This window comes from Schistocerca nitens, chromosome 9 (genome assembly GCF_023898315.1).
Source record: "Schistocerca nitens isolate TAMUIC-IGC-003100 chromosome 9, iqSchNite1.1, whole genome shotgun sequence".
NCBI lineage: Eukaryota > Metazoa > Arthropoda > Insecta > Orthoptera > Acrididae > Schistocerca > Schistocerca nitens.
In genome coordinates this window covers 355,878,404-355,897,585 of record NC_064622.1, presented here as the reverse complement: position 1 = coordinate 355,897,585, position 19,182 = coordinate 355,878,404, and positions in this window count along the sequence as shown.

Genomic DNA, 19,182 nt, shown 5'->3' with positions numbered 1-19,182 from the left:
AACTTTGCCTCTTCATGAATATAGACTGGCAAGTCATTAATATATAATAAGAACAACAAAGGACCCAAGACTGACCCTTGTGGAACCCCATTCTTGATAGTTCCCCAGTTTGAGGAATGCGCTGATCTTTGCATGTTATGAGAACTACTTATTTCAACTTTCTGCACTCTTCCAGTTAGGTATGAATTAAACCATTTGTGCACTGTCCCACTCATGCCACAATACTTGAGCTTGTCTAGCAGAATTTCATGATTTACACAATCAAAAGCCTTTGAGAGATCACAAAAAATCCCAATGGGTGGTGTTCAGTTATTCAGATTATTCAAAATTTGATTGGTGAAAGCATATATGGCATTTTCTGTTGAAAAACCTTTCTGGAAACCAAACTGACATTTTGTTAGTACTTCATTTTTACAGATATGTGAAGCTACTCTTGAATACATTACTTTCTCAAAAATTTTGGATAAAGCTGTTAGAAGGGAGATTGGACGGTGATTGTTGACATCAGATCTATCCCCTTTTTATGCAAAGGTACAACAATAGCATATTTCAGTCTATGAGGGAAAATGCCCTGTTCCAGAGAGCTATTACACAGGTGGCTGAGAATCTTACTTATCTGTTGAGAACAAGCTTTTAGTATTTTGCTGGAAATGTCATCAATTCCATGTGAGTTTTTGCTTTTAAGCAAGTTTATTATTTTCCTAATTTCAGAGGGAGAAGTGGGTGAGATTTCAGATGTATCAAATTGCATAGGTATGGCCTCTTCCATTAACTGCCTAGCATCTTCTAATGAACACCTGGATCCTACTATATACATAACATGTAGAAAATGATTATTAAAAATATTTTCAATTTCTGACTTTTTGTTTGCAAAGTTTTCATTCAATTTGATGGTAATACTGTCTTCCTGTGCTCTTGGTTGAACTGTTTATCTTTTAATAATATTCCAAATTGTTTTAATTTTATTATCAGAGTTGCTGATTTCAGACATGATACACATACTTCTGGTTTTTTTGATAACTTTTCTTAATATAGCACAGTAGTTTTTATAATGTTTGATAGTTTCTGGGTCACTACTCTTTCTTGCTGTCAGATACATTTCCCTTTTCCGGTTACAAGATATTTTTATACCTGTAGTAAGCCATGGTTTGTTACATCGTTTCTTACGAGTATATTTAACTATTTTCTTGGGGAAGCAGTTTTCAAATCCATTTACAAAAGTGTCATGAAATAAATTACATTTTAAATTGGCATCAGGTTCACAGTACACCTCATCCCATTCTAACTGCTGTAGGCTTTCCCTGAAATATGCAATTGTCAAATCATTGACTGAACGTACTACTTTGGAGGACTGTTTAGTTCTGCTGAATGGAGCTATGTCGTATGTTGTAACTAGCTGTGCACCATGATGAGAAAGACCATTCTCAACAGGCTGAGCATTTATCTGGTGAAACTTATCTCTGTCTATAAAGACGTTATCTATCAGTGAGCTGCTATCCTTTACCACCCGAGTAGGAAAATCAATAACGGGTGTCAAATTAAAAGATCCGAGTAATACTTCAAGGTCATTTTTCCTATTACCCTCTTTCGGAGAATCTACATTGAAGTCCCCACAAATAATAATTTGCTTCCCCCTGTCTGACAGATAGCACAACAAGGAGTCCAATTTTTTCAGAAATAGATGAGAATTTCCCGATGGGGACCTATATACAGTTACAATTATAAATGTGCCTTCATTTAATTTAAGCTCACAGGCACATGCTTCTATATGTTTCTCTACACAAAACTTTTTTGTTTCTATACTTTTTGCACAATGATAACTTTTGACATATATGGCAACTCCTCCTTTCTCCATATTTTCTCTAATTACATGCGCAGAGAGCTTATATCCACTTACTTTTACCGTATCCATATCAGTAACAATGCGATGCTCAGATAGGCATAGTATATCTACTTCATCCTCAGCTTCTAAATCTTCTAAACAAACCAGAAGCTCATATATTTTATTCTTTAAACTCCCAATATTTTGATGACATATCCTTACATTATTTTTAATTATACGTTTATAAGGAAAGGTTCTCATAAGTATATTTCATCAAAATATTAGGAGTAAATGTTTGCCCTGAAGATGTCCAAGATGCATTTCCATTTGTACTACTACAAGGGGCGATTGGAAAGTTTTACAAATGGGTTTGTAATTGTACATTGGTGGTACTTACATGCTACTGTGATGCATCTCCTTCAGAATAGTCCCCTTCTGACTGAACACACCGCCTCCAACGATGTTTCCACTTCTGGAAACATTCCTGAAATTTTTTTTCCTGAAGAGTGTTAAGGACGCTCTCCATATTTGCCAGGATGTCTTCAATCAAGTCAAATCGCTTCCTTTTCATTGAAAATTTCTGTTTAGGAAACAGGTAGAATTCCTCAGGGGCCAAAGCAGGGGAATATGTCGGTTGTGGAAGCACAGGAATTATGAAGGGGTGTATGTGATCTGCAACCAGTGTACAACACTCCTTGGCTGTCATGGTGCCTTGCATGAGATACATTGGATCCATGGATGTCCATGAGAATGTTCCCTTAAGTGTAATGGAGCCGCCACCAGATTGTCTCCCTCCTGCAGTATAGGTGTCAGGGAACTGTTCCCCTGGAAGATGACGGATTCGCACCCTCCCATCAGCATGATGAAGAAGGTATTTAGATGCATCAGACTACGCAGTACTCCGCCACTGTGCCTACGCCCAGAGCCATGGTCACGTACCCATTTCAGTCGTATTTGCCGATGTTAACATTGGCATATGCATTGGTTGTCTACTGTGGAGACCCATCGTTAGAAGTGTTCAGTGCACTGTGTGTTCAGACACACTTGTACACTGCCCAGAATTTAAGTCTGCTGTTAGTTCCTTTGCAGTTCGCTGCCTGTGCTGTTTTACCAGTATGTCCAGCCTATGACCTCCAACATACATAATGAGGGATGGCCGCCCAATCCCATGATATCTGGATGTGGTTTCACGTTGGTACAGGTCAGGTTTCACCATGGGTTGAAGACACTCACCATAGCACTCCTCAAACACCCGACAAGTCGTGCAGTTTGCGAAATGGTCATGCCAAGTCTCTGGGCCATTGCAATCTGCTCTCCATCAAACTCAGATAGATACATAATGTGTCCTCCGCATTCTACACACGGACAGCATGTCCACTGATATTAGATGCACCGTGCGAGTCTCTGACTAGCACTTATTCCTCACCAGGCGACGGTGCCATCGTCTGGAAGGCCGATAGCAAGTCTGTGTTCACAACGTTCTGGCTAATAAGTGTATTTCCGAATATGTCTCCTACCACTTTCGATACATTTTATTTTATTTTTTTTTTTTTTGTTGCAGGTAAGACAGAACTGTCTGGTGGCCTTGTAGACTTCATAGTCGCCTTCCGGTTCCATGGCTTCTGACGACTGCTGCGGCATGTTAAAAGCAGCGTATATGTGAGTTCGCTAAATCATGCTGCAGCATGCCCGTCAGTGATAAAACTTGCTTTGGATAGCAGTGCAGATATGCATGAGGCTGGTGTGTCTCCTGAAATGTACAAAAACGACGATAAGATTGTGTGCTATTTTTAATATGGTGTACATATCATTAAAGAGAAACTCTATATTTTAGGAAACTGAGAACGACATGATTGCTGCTGCGTTGTAATTGGATGCAGAGCTCTCAGCTCCTATCTGAGGGGGAGTAGATATTAGCGTTTGTCAATATGTCTAAACTTTGTTGCTTGGCATTGTTTATGCAAATTATATAATTTGTGTTGTTAATTATGACAGAGCCATACTAATCACCTGTAGTGTGAATTGAAATTCCAGGGTGTAGTACATGTTTGAGGCAATCTGAACCCTTTATTTTCTAAAAGTTCTGTTGTCTTTGAGGACTTGGTAAAAATGAATGAAATACTACAAAACTGTAGATGAAAAGCCCAACTGATTTGATATTTTTAGAACAATGTAACAGCAATAGATAAAGTTTGTGAACATAACAGTGCAAAAATGTAGCATGAAGTGATTTTGGTTTAACAAAATTTTGGACATCTCCATGTTTACCTACTTTTACTGAGGCTCCATCATATGTTTACTTCACTATTTTGTCAATAATTCCCCATACATCAAATGCATTAAGTACAATTTCGATTAAACACTGAGAACTTTCTATGGCACATCTTGCATACAAAACCTAAGAAGAATACTCATTAGCGATTTACAAGAATCATCCAGAGTTTAATCTGCTTGCTCTCCAACAAATTCACATGACTGTAATTCTTCTTTAATGCAATCAGTAGTGATTTTGGTAACTGATTCAACTAATTCGTTTTGAACTGTGTTTGAAGCTCCTTTGAACCCAGAAGTGCTCTGAAACCGACCACTAAAAAAAACTGTTCCTGATTAGATAAAAGTTCCAATAAGTCAAGATAATGCCATTTGTTGTCGGAACTTTCATCTTCAAAGTGTCCTCCGAATGCAAGCTATTTCTTGTGCAAGAAACAAACATCAGTAAGTCCCTCCATTAGAAATCTATTTTACTTCACAATCGCATTATTTTGTGCGGCTAGACGTTTGGTGTCTTGAGAAACTGAATGTTCAATTTGCCCACGAACCAAAAACTAAAGACTGAAGATACCTTTTTGAATTCTGGTGTTTGACAGCTTTCCTGTCAAAATCTTTCATCTCATATACTCCAAGAGATGCTGATGTCCATGTCCCTTCAAATCCAGACTCACCAAATAAAATACGTGTGTAACAATACCCTTCATTGTTACAGAGTAATCTGTAAGTCAAGGATACTTTTTGTATGAAGAAAATTGGAATTTCTGGTTTTATTTCCTATAACCTATTTTAGTGTCTAACTTCGATTCGTAAGTCCACTTTGAAAATAGTTTGTGAGCTAATCTGCAAAATACAGACACAAGTTTTCCTTCTATGCAAGCCACAATGTAATCAGTTAGTCACATGAACTCACGATTAATACTACTATAATAAGTTTTGTTGAACCAGCATTGAACAGTACATGAAATAATGCATAATTTCACAGCTGAGGCAAGCCTCATTGTCACACTCCTACGACACATGCGACTGCCTGCCGCAATGATGGGTGCAGTGCGAAAACAAAAGGTTGTATCTTGAAGCTTCTTTCTAGTGAATTGTTAAGCTTGATAGTATGCATAAGGCAGTGAACTCTCAACTCATGCTTGGAACGAATGAAACTGTTGTAGCATACAAAGCAAACTTACACTGTTTTCAATTCATTTTTTTATTCTAATTGTAAATTATCTTCAAATATTTGGGTAGGCTATGCAGCAAAAGTCTCTGAAGAGCTTCTCCACTAACGTATACAGCGTTAATCATGTAAAACTTACCCCAAAAATATTTCGGAAGTGGAAAGTGCTAGTGATGTCTCATTTTCACATTTTGGATTAGTAATCAGTGTCTCATATTATTAGCCAGTAAACAGAATTTAATACTACTTAGAAATTCTATTTTTAGTGCAGATATACATTTTTTAAAGGGAACAATGTCTATTGACATTAAAAAACTGAAAGTAGGGTAAATTAGAAAGTCATTGGGGTTTGTTGCAGAATTCTAGTGCGAGTCATTAACGAGATATCATACTTTGAAAAGTTCCCACACTGACACTTGTACAATACCTAGGTAACACACACTACAGAACAGAATTAGTGCATACACTAGTTATGTGGATTCTGTCCAGTAACGATGCACTTGACCATCACTGGTTAACTTTAATACACGCTTCTAGTCTAGTATGGACCGACTGCTGCACAAGTGTTGGCATTTCAGCAGAGATATTTGTGCAGGCTGCAGTAATACGTCTTTGCACATCATCAGGTGTCGTTGGTATTTCCTTGTAGACAGCATCTATCAGCTTTCCCCATAGAAAAAAATCTACAGGTGACAACCTGCAGAATAGGCTGGCCAAGGTGCAGGTCCTCTGTGTACAACAATTTGAAAACAGTTCGAAAAGACATGCTGTAGTACTTCGTGAACTATGACTTGGACAGCCATCATGTTGCTGCCACAAATTCCTCCTAGTCTGCAGAGGAACGTCTTCTAAAATCCGTGGAAGATGATCTGTTCCAGGGCTGTGATACTTGTGTGTGTTCAGTGATCCATCTATGAGAAACGGGCCTATGGGCTGATGGTTCACTATTCCATATTTCATGGACGCTGACGTTCCACCTGACGAAGCCAACAGGGATTGTCAACAGACAAGTCGTGTAAATTTCGGTGTTTTATCTGGCCATGATTGGATAATTGGCTTCATTACTGAACAAGAACACTATACATCTGGAGTATCCTGTCTTAATGCCCAGGTACAGAAGTTAACACGATTCTCATAATCGTTTCCATGCAGCTCTTGATTGAGAGAGATATGATAAGAATGGAATCTATGTCGATGGAGAATGCTAGGACAGCTGCCTGAATCATGACACCTCCTTCTGCGATTGTGTGAGATTTAATGTGCAGATCAACTGCAACAGCAGCAAGAGAATTATTCTCCCCCTCTTCTGTTGTCATTAGTTTCCTTCTGTTTAATTGTCTAAGTGTTACATTTTCACATAACTGCTTGAAGAGTTGATAAAAAATTGCCGAGATGATCGACATCTATTGGCATATTTCATCGTACACACAGAACAAGAATGAACTGCATTCATCCTGCATATTCCATATGCCATGAGCATGTTGGCTTCCTCTGAATTCGTAAATCCAATCGTCCACTCACGATGTACTGCTTGGACAGTCACACACTAACTGACTAGCAAGTAGCAGTGCACTCAAGAAACAAGCAGGCATACTGTAAGCAAACGTAACAACATCGATCCAGCGACTATGCAGGATGAATGGCACAAACAAGTGTCAGTGTGGAAACTTTTCCAAATAGATGTCTCGCAAACAACTCGCACTAGAATTATGCAACAGGCACTCCTGACATCCTAATTTACTTTACTTATAGTTTGTTAATGTCAATAGGCATTGTTCCATTAAAAAATGTATATTTGCACTAAAAATACACTTTCTAAGTATTATTACAATCTGTTTGTTGACTAACAGTACGAGCCCCTGACTACCAATTCAGTCTGTGTAAATCGGACATCAATAGCACTTTCCATTTCTGCAATACTGCGGTACAAGTTTAAGGTGTATCACGCTGTATATGTACATTGCCTTGTCATTTTAGTGTTTTAAATGTTCAATGAAATCTTTAGATTTATTTCATGAATCAGAGATTAAAATCACTCCATGCAATTAAAATGTGAATAAATGTGTCTGCATTATTTATAATGTTTCTTTGTGTATGTGTCTATGATTATTTGACGATTACTCCGAAGGACTGAATAATCAGTATGTAAGGAAATGTGTTCCCCGTAAGACCATCTTTAGTATAATGAACAACTATATAGCAAATAGACAAGATAATATTTTCTTTTGTGAATGTCATATGTTATGGCGGCTGCAGTGTAACACGTGTTAAGTTCGGCTCGCGAAATTTAGTTGAATTCGAAGGTGTTCTTGCAGGTGGTGTTGTCTAGTACAAGTGGAATTCGTGTAAACAACAGTGTTCTGTGCAGCAGTGCTATTTTTTTTCTGTGCTCCGCCAATATCTTCGAGAAAATGGTAAACAGAAGTGTGAACAGCAGCGCGTCCAGCAGCGGGGGAGCAGCAGGTGCGGCGGGCCCGCTCTTGGCGGAAGGTGCGGCCGCGGCTCCCGGTATAGCGGAGCTGGTCCGCTCTGAGGTAAACGCTGCGCTTCGCGATAAAAACAATCTCGATCTGATAGCAGGCACTATATCAGATACTGTAACGGCAGCAGTATTGGCCAAAATGCGTGAAACTGTTGAGGCCAATACTGCCGAAATTACAGCACTAAAAAAGTCTGTGTCTGAATACGAGAAAAAGGCACGAGAGTTGGAAATGAAACTATCTGCCGCAACAGACGAACTAGAACAGTACCAAAGGCGAAATAGTCTACGACTGTTTGGAGTAGTAGAAAATAAGGAAGAAGACACGGACAACCTGCTTATACAGGTTGCGCGTGAAAAATTAGGCGTTGAAGTGACCAAGGCAGACATTGACAGGAGCCATCGGGTGGGACGAAAACTACCAGGTGCCACCAAACCTCGTCCAATAATAATTAAATTTATCTCGTACCGGAAAAGGGCAGAGGTCTTTACCCAGAAGAAGAAGTTAGCAAGGACAGGGCTTACAATAAGGGAAGATCTGACACACGAACGGCTAAAGATTTTAAACAGTGCCATATCCCATTTCGGTCTTCAGAATGTGTGGACTCAGGATGGCAGAGTAATCATTAAGACAGCAGCTGGAAAGAAGACAGTCACAAACATGACAGAACTGAATAGTATTAAGTGAAGCTACTCGAGCCAAAAGTGCAAACTTAACACCATTTGCAAATTGTAACAGCCCTATACTCAGATATAGTCTTGTAATTTTATTAATTTTTTAATAATACCCATATTTGTACCTTCAACTAATTGTTTTTGTAACTGTATTAACTTTTCACTATATTTTTTGTGTCTGTAGCTCTAACCATTACTTAATTTTAGTTACTGCTAACACTTTTTTCATTTTCTCAGTTTATTCTCTTCCGTTCTGAATTAGTTCTATTGCAATTATTAGTCTCTCCTTTAGTTCATTAATCACCCATCTCTTCGGTTTAAATTGTTCATAACAAAAATCACTATCAGTAGCACTTTAGCAAATCTCAATCTAATTGTAGCTTCCTACGATAATCACTACCAGTATCACTTTAGTAAATTTCAATTTAATTCTAGCTTCCTACGATAATCTATTAATTATTAAGCTTACTTCTCTCTGCTGGCAGCATCGGCCTCTTAAATCACTCCCTTTTCCCTTATTTCCACCCTAAGCTGTTTCAAATACGCTAATTACATTTCTCCTCTTGCGACAGAGGATACACAGTGACACACAGCCGTCACTATTTTGGGTATTCTCCTAGCACCGAATACCACTAATCCATTTTCTATACTCCCGCAACCTCAGGAAATCTCTAGCAGTCGCCTTTCTTTCGGCACTCGCGGTGTCACACACAGGGCGCGCAAAATCTCGGACACCCCTGTGTTATGTCACTTGGCGGAAGCAGCGGCCAGTGCCCCTCGCGGCAGGTAGTGCCTAACAAAGGGACAAACCAGTCTGCCACCCTACTCCAGGCTGCTCAGCGGAACGCATCAGAGCTTTTAGCAGCTCACTGCAACATCCAGTCTTTACCTGCACATTACGAAGAACTTAGCCTCCTCTTCAACCAACTAAACTACCACGTAATCCTCTTATCCGAAACGTGGTTGAAACCACACATATCCTCTGCATCTATTCATCTCCCAGGGTACACATTTCTTAGGGCAGACAGATCAAAAAAGCGAGGTGGCGGGGTCGGCGCATATATACGAGCAGATCTCAAAGCGAAAGTCTTATGTACGTCAAATCCTGTTGAGGAAAAAGAGGCTGAATTCATGTTCATTGAAATAAATATACACAGTCGGAAATTCTTGACTGGCGTCGTGTACAAGCCGCCAAAAATAAGCTCAATGAGTTCCTTCCAGTCGGAATTACATTCACTTCAGTGTCAATACGAACATGTAATCGTAATGGGTGACTTGAACATAGACCTGCTAAGAGACACTCCCTCCGCAATAAACCTAAGAAGACTGTTTAGTTGCAATAGCATGAACATTCTTCCATTACAACCTACACACCATACGGCGCACAGTCATACTCTTATAGACGTAATCGCAACGAAACAGACTGACAAAGTAAGAGATGTTGGTCAAACATCGGCCCCTGGCCTCTCAGCACATGATGTAATATTCCTGGCCTACTCTGTGCAGCCCCCAAGGATCAAATCGCGTTACATAACTTGTAGGAACATGAAACGTATTGACCTTGACGCTCTAACAGCCGATTGCTCAGAAATCTCATGGCATCAAATAATCAGAAAACCCACAATCGACGACAAACTTAATGAACTTGGTGATAAACTCACTGCCCTCTATGACAAACATGCACCTGTGCGCACAATCCGTGTAAGAAAATCTCCTGCTCCATGGCTGACAGCTGAATTACGTCAAATGATGACTAATAGGGATGCTGCCCACAGGCGTTTCAAGGCAGATCCGAAACCCGAGCGTTTCGAAGAATATAGAAAGCTACGGAACAGAGTGAAACAATACATTCGCAATGCTAAAATCAGGCACGCTCGCTCCCTTGTATGCAGCGATCTGACGCCCACGACTCTATGGAAGAATCTCCGTAGCTTGGGGGTCGGAAAGGCAAAATCGGAAACTACTTTTCATGTGTCATCTAACGAATTAAATGAATTCTTCTCTGCACCTCTGAATACCAGCACGGCTGATAATTACCGTCCACAAGAATCCCCAAACAGGATAACTAACAACGATACCTTCCATCTAAAACACGTAACAACAAATACGGCAAGAAAAGCGATAATGAGAATCTCTTCTGATGCAATAGGCAACGACAGTATCGATATAACCATGATTAAGAATGTTGCCGATATCTTAGTGCCTGTCTTAACTGACATACTTAATTTTTCCCTCGTAAACGGAATATATCCCACTGCATGGAAAAGAAGCCTAATTCGACCCATCCCTAAGATCGAAAACCCGCAACTGCCTAGTGATTACCGACCAATTAGCATACTGCCTGCTGTTTCCAAAGCACTTGAATATATTGTTCATGACCAAATCACTGAACACTTGCATGAATTCAGCCTATATGACAAATTTCAATCCGGTTTCCGTAAACATCACAGCACAAACACTGCTCTAATTAAAGTAACTGATGACCTGAAATATGCCATCGACAATCGAAAGGCAACAATATTGACGCTACTGGACTTCAGCAAAGCTTTTGACACTGTTAACTTTGACATATTGCTCAGAAAAATGCAACAGCTTAATTTCTCTGATAGTGCAATGAGATGGTTTGAAAGCTACTTAAAAGACAGACAGCAATGTGTTGTCTGCGTAAATGAAAAATCTTCCTGGAAACATGTTTCCTCGGGAGTGCCACAAGGATCAGTCTTAGGACCACTTTTGTTTTCTTTATATGTCAACGATATTTCGTCGGTTCTGTCCTCCTGTAAATATCATTTCTATGCCGACGACCTCCAGCTCTACCTAAGCGTCAGACCTGAAGATGTAAACACTGCAATCGCTCAGATGAATGATGACCTGTCTTCAGTAGTGACATGGGCGAAAAACCTGGGGCTTAAATTAAATGCAAAAAAGACGCAAGTAATCTTAATAGCCCATCAGAAATTAATAAGTTCAGATTTCCGCGAACGGCTACCTCCTATTCTGCTCGACGGTACTCCAATACCATATCAGAAAACAGTGAAGAATTTGGGTGTAACTTTGGATGAGCATCTCAACTGGGCGGAGAATACAGCCGCAGTGTGCCGAAAGACGTCTGCTTGTCTCTCTATGCTCTCAAAAAGTTTCGGAACATATTTCCACAGGACTTGAAACGCCAGCTCGTGCAAGCACTCGTTCTACCGAACCTCCACTATTGTGATGTGATTCAACTAGGCATGAGTAGTGAAAACAAAAGACGGCTAGAGCTAACCATGAATGCCTGTGTTCGTTACACCTGCAACATTCGCCGATACGATCATGTTAGTGCTTCATACTCCGAGCTAGGGTGGCTGCGGCCGGACAAATTGCGTGACTACCACACTCTATGTCTACTCCACCGACTCCTCGTCGCGCAAGCACCCCAGTACCTTGCTTCAGAGATTAAAAACCTGTCATGTCATCATAATCGAAACACGAGGTCACTCTTATTTGGTATCCTAACTGTGCCCACTCACAAAACAAAAACTTTTGCAAACTCCTTCTCAGTTGCCGCTGTCCGCCTCTGGAACAAACTGCCCCTTACCTTGCGCAAAATTCAATCTCCTGCTGCTTTTAAGAAGAAGTTGAAGCATTTCCTACTATCATCCTCATAAAGTTCTCCACAAAATTAATGTACAAGGGCAATCCCTTCATCTGTCAAATAGCAAAGCTAGCGTCTCCTATCTTGCTCCCGAGATGCCTTCCTTTTCATCTATATCTATTAGCCACGCAATATTCTTTTCCTTTATATTTCCTTAATTATGTTTCATCATGTCTCTTTATTCTTCTCCTCCCTTCACCATGAGTCTCCCTCATACTCCCTGCTGCCAGCACTCCTACCTCAAATCTGTCTGTTCAATAATGTCTAATTATAACAGTACTTGTGATCTAAGAATATAAACTCTATATGTATGTATTTTTCCAGGTGTACCCTTCAAATTGTTTATTTCACTTTTTGTACTAGATGTAGTTTAACATGCCTACTAAAACATATGAATGTAAAATAAGTAGAATGCCTGGTTAGATGTAAGAGAGGGCCTGATGGCCCTAATCTTGCCAGGTTAAATAAATAAATAAATAAATAAATAAATAAATAAATATGTTGTAAAAATCGGTATAGAATTTAGTAACAAAAAAAGTGATGCTTTTGGGAGCTGAAACAGCTGCCAAACTTTTAAATAATCTGATGAGTCCTATCTTTAGGTAATAAATATCTGTTCAGGAAGGAGCTTACTAAATGTAAAGGCCTTTTGTGTAGCACATAGTGATTTGCATGCCACATGAGGACTGAATGCTAAGCAGTACTAAAATTAATGTAGAACTAAAAGCATTCTGCAAGGAGCCAAATTTCTGTACATACGTAGTACTTTAAGTGGTACACCAGGAGAAATAGATTATTTGCTATTAGATAACTGTACTATAATTTTCATGATCTTTAGTTAGATTTAAGAGAATGATTTCTTCTTCTTCTTATAAGTATTTATATCTCAATCATTAATTTCTTTATGTATCCTGTCATTGCACAAAAATCCGAAGTGAGCTATGAGTTATTTGATAAGCATTTGAGAATGCGCCAGATGAGGAAGTTTTTTCATGCATTAAAACATGTGTCACATGTGTATGCATGGTCAATTGCTTTCTCTATCACGTTTCAAAATGTTTAGATGCGTGGGATATCCCTATGTATGGGTCAAGGAAACATGGTGTCCTAATCTTTTCTGTATTCATATTTCTATGGTTAAAACCATTGGGCCAGAATATTAGTGTGTGACTGATAGTGTCCAAAACTGAGAATAGAATTACCAAGTAGCATTTTGAGGAAGGAAACCTACATTAAACTTATCAAAATACTTTGTAAAGAAAGCTTATATAATTTAAACAATCTTTTTAAAAGTAATTACACAATCTGGAGAGTAGGGTAAAAGGTATGGTAGTTCTTACAAGGGGAATCTCAGATTGCTGGACATAGAGTGTGTTTCAGTGTAACACTAATGGTGAGTTAAATGGACTAGCTAGGATAATTGTATGAAGGAAACTGTCTCACTAGAGTGAAACAATATGTGAGTGAAACAGACAGATGTACACTGTGGCAATGTAATCTATGCCCAGCTGCAAACCGTATGGAGACATCTAAAAAATAAAAAAAATAAAAAAAACTCTGAATATCCTGTGAATCTGCAAGAAGTTGGCAACATGAGCACTTTTAGAAACACCTGTGTGAAGGAACTATGTAGTGCAGTGCTGGGCATTATTACCTTCTGAGATATGAAATTAGATTTTCTAAGGGGTAAAAAATCAAAAGGATTGATTGTGTTTCAGTCATGAAACTAAATTATTTTTAAAACATCGTTACTATTGTCATAATTTTGTAATACTTTAGTACTGATTAAATTATTATCAATAATTACTTTTTCCTCAATAACTAGTATTTAAGCATGACACTATGCGCTGGAGTTCACGTAGACCACCGATCACACACATACTTTGAACTGTATATCTATGAAAGTAACAATGAAACATACGTAACAAACGCTAAATATCTCGTGAAAACGTCGTCTGCAAGTTGTAGATAGTTCCTGAAGTAGACCAGATATTGCTTCATTACTTTGAAACAGATACATGAACTAACTGGCAGCACAACACTACAGCGCTGTACACAGAATTATTATCATTACTGTTGTTATTTTATTGGTCAGACACAAAACGTTAATAGCCCAAAGACTTGCAATGTCTACCACTTCAGAAGTAAGGGGTATAGCAGTGATGTGATTTACAAACAGTAACTACAGTGCACACATTTTAACTAGGTGTATTTGAAATGGGGATGCATAGTGTGTGCAAAGCAAATGCCACCAGGGAGACAAGTAGTGCAGAAAAAGCATGTTTTGTGTCTACCCACACTGTGGATTGTTAGGTTTTGTGATTGTGTTGGACACACATACACACACCCACACACACATACACAAACTAAGTAGCAATCATATTTTATTATTTTCAAGATAAAGATTTTTGTTTTTTTTTTTCACTCGAAAGTTTAGTTTGGTGTTGAAGTTGATTGTATCTGATTGCACTAGGGTGTATTGGTCTAAGAGAGGTTAGGAACCACTGATGTAGTGGTTGCCATGAAGACTCGCCTGTCAATGTGGAAGCTGACAATATTAGGCTCTTTTATGGACCGAACTGTCGATGCATATAGTTGCGTGTACAAAATTTAAAATTTCTTGCTGTGCATGGCATATGGCTAAGTGTCATGAGTAGACACTCCAGTAGTGTATACCGAAATTACTAGGAAAATAAAGGAACTGTGAACTGTAAACTCTGCTAAGAGTAACTCGAATCAGTTTACTTTTAAATATAGTATAGTCGTTAAATATAGTATAGTAGATACACTACCTACCTAAAAACGGTGATAAATAGAAATCGCTAGGGTTATTGATCATGAACATGTTACTTTACCAGGAGTTATATTAACAAAATAGGCAATTTATTCAGGCTCATGTCACTGTCAGTTTCATGAGTCTTAATCTCCTAAGTGACACTGTGTAAGTAGGCTGTTTATGTTTTCTTATTGGCAACGTTACGTAGCGCTCTGTATGAAAATCACTGGCTGTGCTGTGTGCAGTCTGTGGCTAGTTTGCATTGTTGTCTGCCATTGTAGTGTTGCGCAGCTGGATGTGAACAGCGCGTAGTGTTGCGCAGTTGGAGGTGAGCTGCCAGCAGTGGTGGATGTGGGGAGAGAAATGGCGGAGTTTTGAAATTTGTAAGACTGGATGTCATGAGCTGCTATATATATTATGACTATTAAGGTAAATACGTTGTTTTTTTTAAAAAAAAGAGTATTTTGAAAGAGGATATGAGTAAAAAAGTAGGGTTTAGGGACAACAGGTTTAGGTAGGATTTTCTTGGAAATAAATGATGAGGTAAGATAATGGAAATTAAATAATGAGGAAAAAAATGTGTGAACATATAAATACAGAAAGCATGCTTGGATAGGATTTTTTTTAGTGGAAACAAATGTTGAAATAAGACGAAAGATCTATGGAATGAAGTTTTAGGTTGGACTGCAGTACCAAATGTTACACTGAAAACAAACCCTGCCCTTTCCTCTTGTGTTATTCTGCTATGTGTTTGTGTACTCTTGTATATTTGTGTTTTTCCTGTCTTTATGTGTTTAGCTGATATGAGTTATGTTGTGGAATTTTTCTAATAATATGTTTTTTCTTTGTAAAGATGCTTAGACATTATTTATTCTGTTTTGTTTTAATGCTCATGTGTGAAGTTGATGTTTCAAAAGTTATTCTGATCTTTCATGTATGTACTTATGTCATAATTCCTGTGACACTGATGTATATGTTATTTCTATTCTTTTGTAAAGCCCATATTACTACAAATGTCATCTGTATTGTTATGTTCTTTAATGATGTATTTTGTACCTTTGTTATTGTATTCTTATGTTATAAAATTGTAATTGACACCAGTTCATCAAATTAAGTAACTTGTAAGTTACATTTCACTGCACACGTTTCTGTTGGTCATAGTATATGGACAGTATGTGAGAAGTAGGGACTGACAGTGTTTGCACGTGTGTTAATAATTCAGCAAGGGACTCGTTAACAGCATTGCTGGTTCTAAGGACAATTAGAAAAAACTTTGTGAGTGCACAAGTGGTGGTTTATGGACTTGCTATATTGTCTGCAAGACTCTTCGATGGTGATTGTGCACCTGCACAGTTGCAACAGATGGCTGCTGGCCGTCTCTACAAGGACTACAGTTGGTCTGCATCTTTGATGGCCCACCAGTACCATTATTTCTACAAGGACTACAGTGGGTCTGCACGTTTGATGGCCCACCAATCCCATACTCTCTACCAAGACTACAGTGGGTCTGCTCTGTGATGACCTACCTACCAGAATTCTTAAAACTTCGACTGACTCTGCTGTGGGTCTACTCTGTTGTGGCCCAATACATGTCTGCATGTCAAGAGTCAGCTCTGTCTTTCCGTTGGAAGGACAACACTACTTCTTCAAGACTGCATGGAAATCCACTACTTCCGTGTGCATTTTCTTTTACTGCTCAGACTTTGAAAAAAATCTGCAATTTTACTGTGATGAATGATCAGGACAGTCTTTATGGACTGTGAGAAAATTTTAGCTTTTGACCAACATTGTATCAATAAGTGTGTGCATTTGATATCTTTGTTATTGTAATTATAAAAAATTTTATCAAATCATTATTGGCCACTGCCCAAAACAATTTGTAAAATTTTTTGTGGGGAGCATGGGGGCTATGTAAGTAGGCTGTTTATGTTTTCTTATTGGCAACGTTACGTAGCGCTCTGTATGAAAATCACTGGCCGTGCTGTGTGCAGTCTGTAGCTAGTTTGCATTGTTGTCTGCCATTGTAGTGTTGGGCAGCTGGATGTGAACAGTACGTAGCGTTGCGCAGTTGGAGGTGAGCCGCCAGCAGTGGTGGATGTGGGGAGAGAGGTGGCAGAGATTTGAAATTTATAAGACTGGATGTCATGAACTGCTATATATATTATGACTATTAAGGTAAATACATTGTTTGTTCTCTATTAAAATCTTTCATTTGCTAACTATGCCTATCAGTAGTTAGTGCCTTCTGTAGTTTGAATCTTTTATTTAGCTGGCAGTAGTGGCGCTCGCTGTATTGCAGTAGTTCGAGTAACGAAGATTTTTGTGAGGTAAGTGATTTGTGAAAGGTATAGGTTAATGTTAGTCAGGGCCATTCTTTTGTAGGGAATTTTGAAAGTCAGATTGCGTTGCGCTAAAAATATTGTGTGTCAGTTTAAGCACAGTCTTGTATAATTGTTCAAAGGGGACGTTTCAACTGATGCTGCCTTCTCACATGTTCCTTAATCACTGCCACCTGCTGATGGGAAGAGTTGACAACAGTGTCACAGTTCCAAGCAAACACGCATGTGATCGCCAACTGTCTATGCCACTTGCTGCAGATAGATTGATCTCACTGTGCAGCTTGGCTGAAGCCTGTGTAGGGAGCACACGACCTCCCCACGCCCATCATCAACAACATTAAGAAATCGAGACTACATAGTACTGTGTCGAATCAAAATTTTACAATCTATTCACCATCATCCACATCATGAAGACATAAAGTCTACATTGAATTTCATAGAGTTAAAGTTATTAGAATCCATTCACAGTTGATCACAACATAAAGACATTGTATTTACATAGTACTGTGCCAAGTCAAAATTATTAATTCATCACCAACCAACCAAAAGAATTCTTTGAATCAACCTCACAGTCAAAAAATAAAAAAAACTTACATCTGAAAATCAGCTTGTACCATTGGTAAACAGCTCCATCAGTGATGATGGGCAGTGGTTGTTCTCTGCTCATGTTACATACATGTCAGTTAACTTAATTCAACTAAAACATCTCTATGAAAACTTTCACTGCTTCATAGACAGCAAAGGGAGGGAACACTTCAAACATTAAACTTTATGAAGTTCAGATGATGCATGTACTTTGCCCCGTATTTCTTTAGCATTGTTGCACAACAAAAGATGTTTGGTAACTGGCTTACGTACTGCACTTACTATCAAACTTGCTTTTTTACACAACATTCGTTTGCTATTCTACACATGTTGCCATCTCTTCAGTTTTCAGTGACAACGCTGTATGTTCATATTGACTGTTAATAATGTTAGCGAAATCATATGAACGAATCACCATAGAGATCTGCTATTTCGTTTTCAGGTTTATCAATATTCACTTACAATCGCCAATGCCCCACATATTCCTATGAAAGATTCCCACTAACATATAATTATTTTAAAATCATTCACTACATATTTCGTCTGCTTTAAAATCATATTTGTTCATTCTGTTGTAGCTTGTGTCGATAACTTGCTATAAAAGTGTTAAATCTGACCAACACAGTTTCATTTAAGAATGATTTGTTCACTGGACACAGGATATGAGCCATTCAGTAACAAACTGAGTTACTCTTAGTTTTTTTATAAAAATTAACGACATTTCGAAATACCATGGATTAGCAGTTTATAGTGAACCCTCATTTTTTTTTATTTTCATTACAACTCTCACAGTGATTTCCCTAAATCGTTCCAGGCAAATGCTGGGATGGTTCCTTTGAAAGGGCACGGCCGACTTCCTTCCCCATCCTTCCCTAATCCGATGAGACCGATGACCTCGCTGTTTGGTTTCTTCCCACAGCCAACTACCAACCAACAACTCTCACAAATAACCTTTTTACATTGAGGCTCTGGGCAGGCACACAGGTTCATCCTAATTGTGCTCAACTTTATATGAGCTTTAGTATTATCAGAGCTGGTGATACAAATTACCAACATATGATGGAAAATCCAACAACAAAATTGACTAATGCCTGTGTGGTGGAGCTGTTCAAGTTTATCACCATAAACAAAGAAAACAATATTTTGTCCAGAACAGAACATCCTTTTATTTCTACATCTGTCCTTAAGTGAATGACGTCATCTCTAGCCAATGGGTTGACCATGGACGGCCTTATCCTTAATAATAGGAAGATAAAAAGTAAGAAAAATGAAGTACTTTTAGAAATACTTTGTGGATTTTTCAAATATTATAAAGAAATTATTTGGGAAGGAGATTTATCCATAATTTTTATGTGGAGCTCTTTTATTTTTCAGTGGCCTGACTATAACCAAGCTGGTGTTGAAGATGTGACCGCACCTCCTTAGAAAGGCAA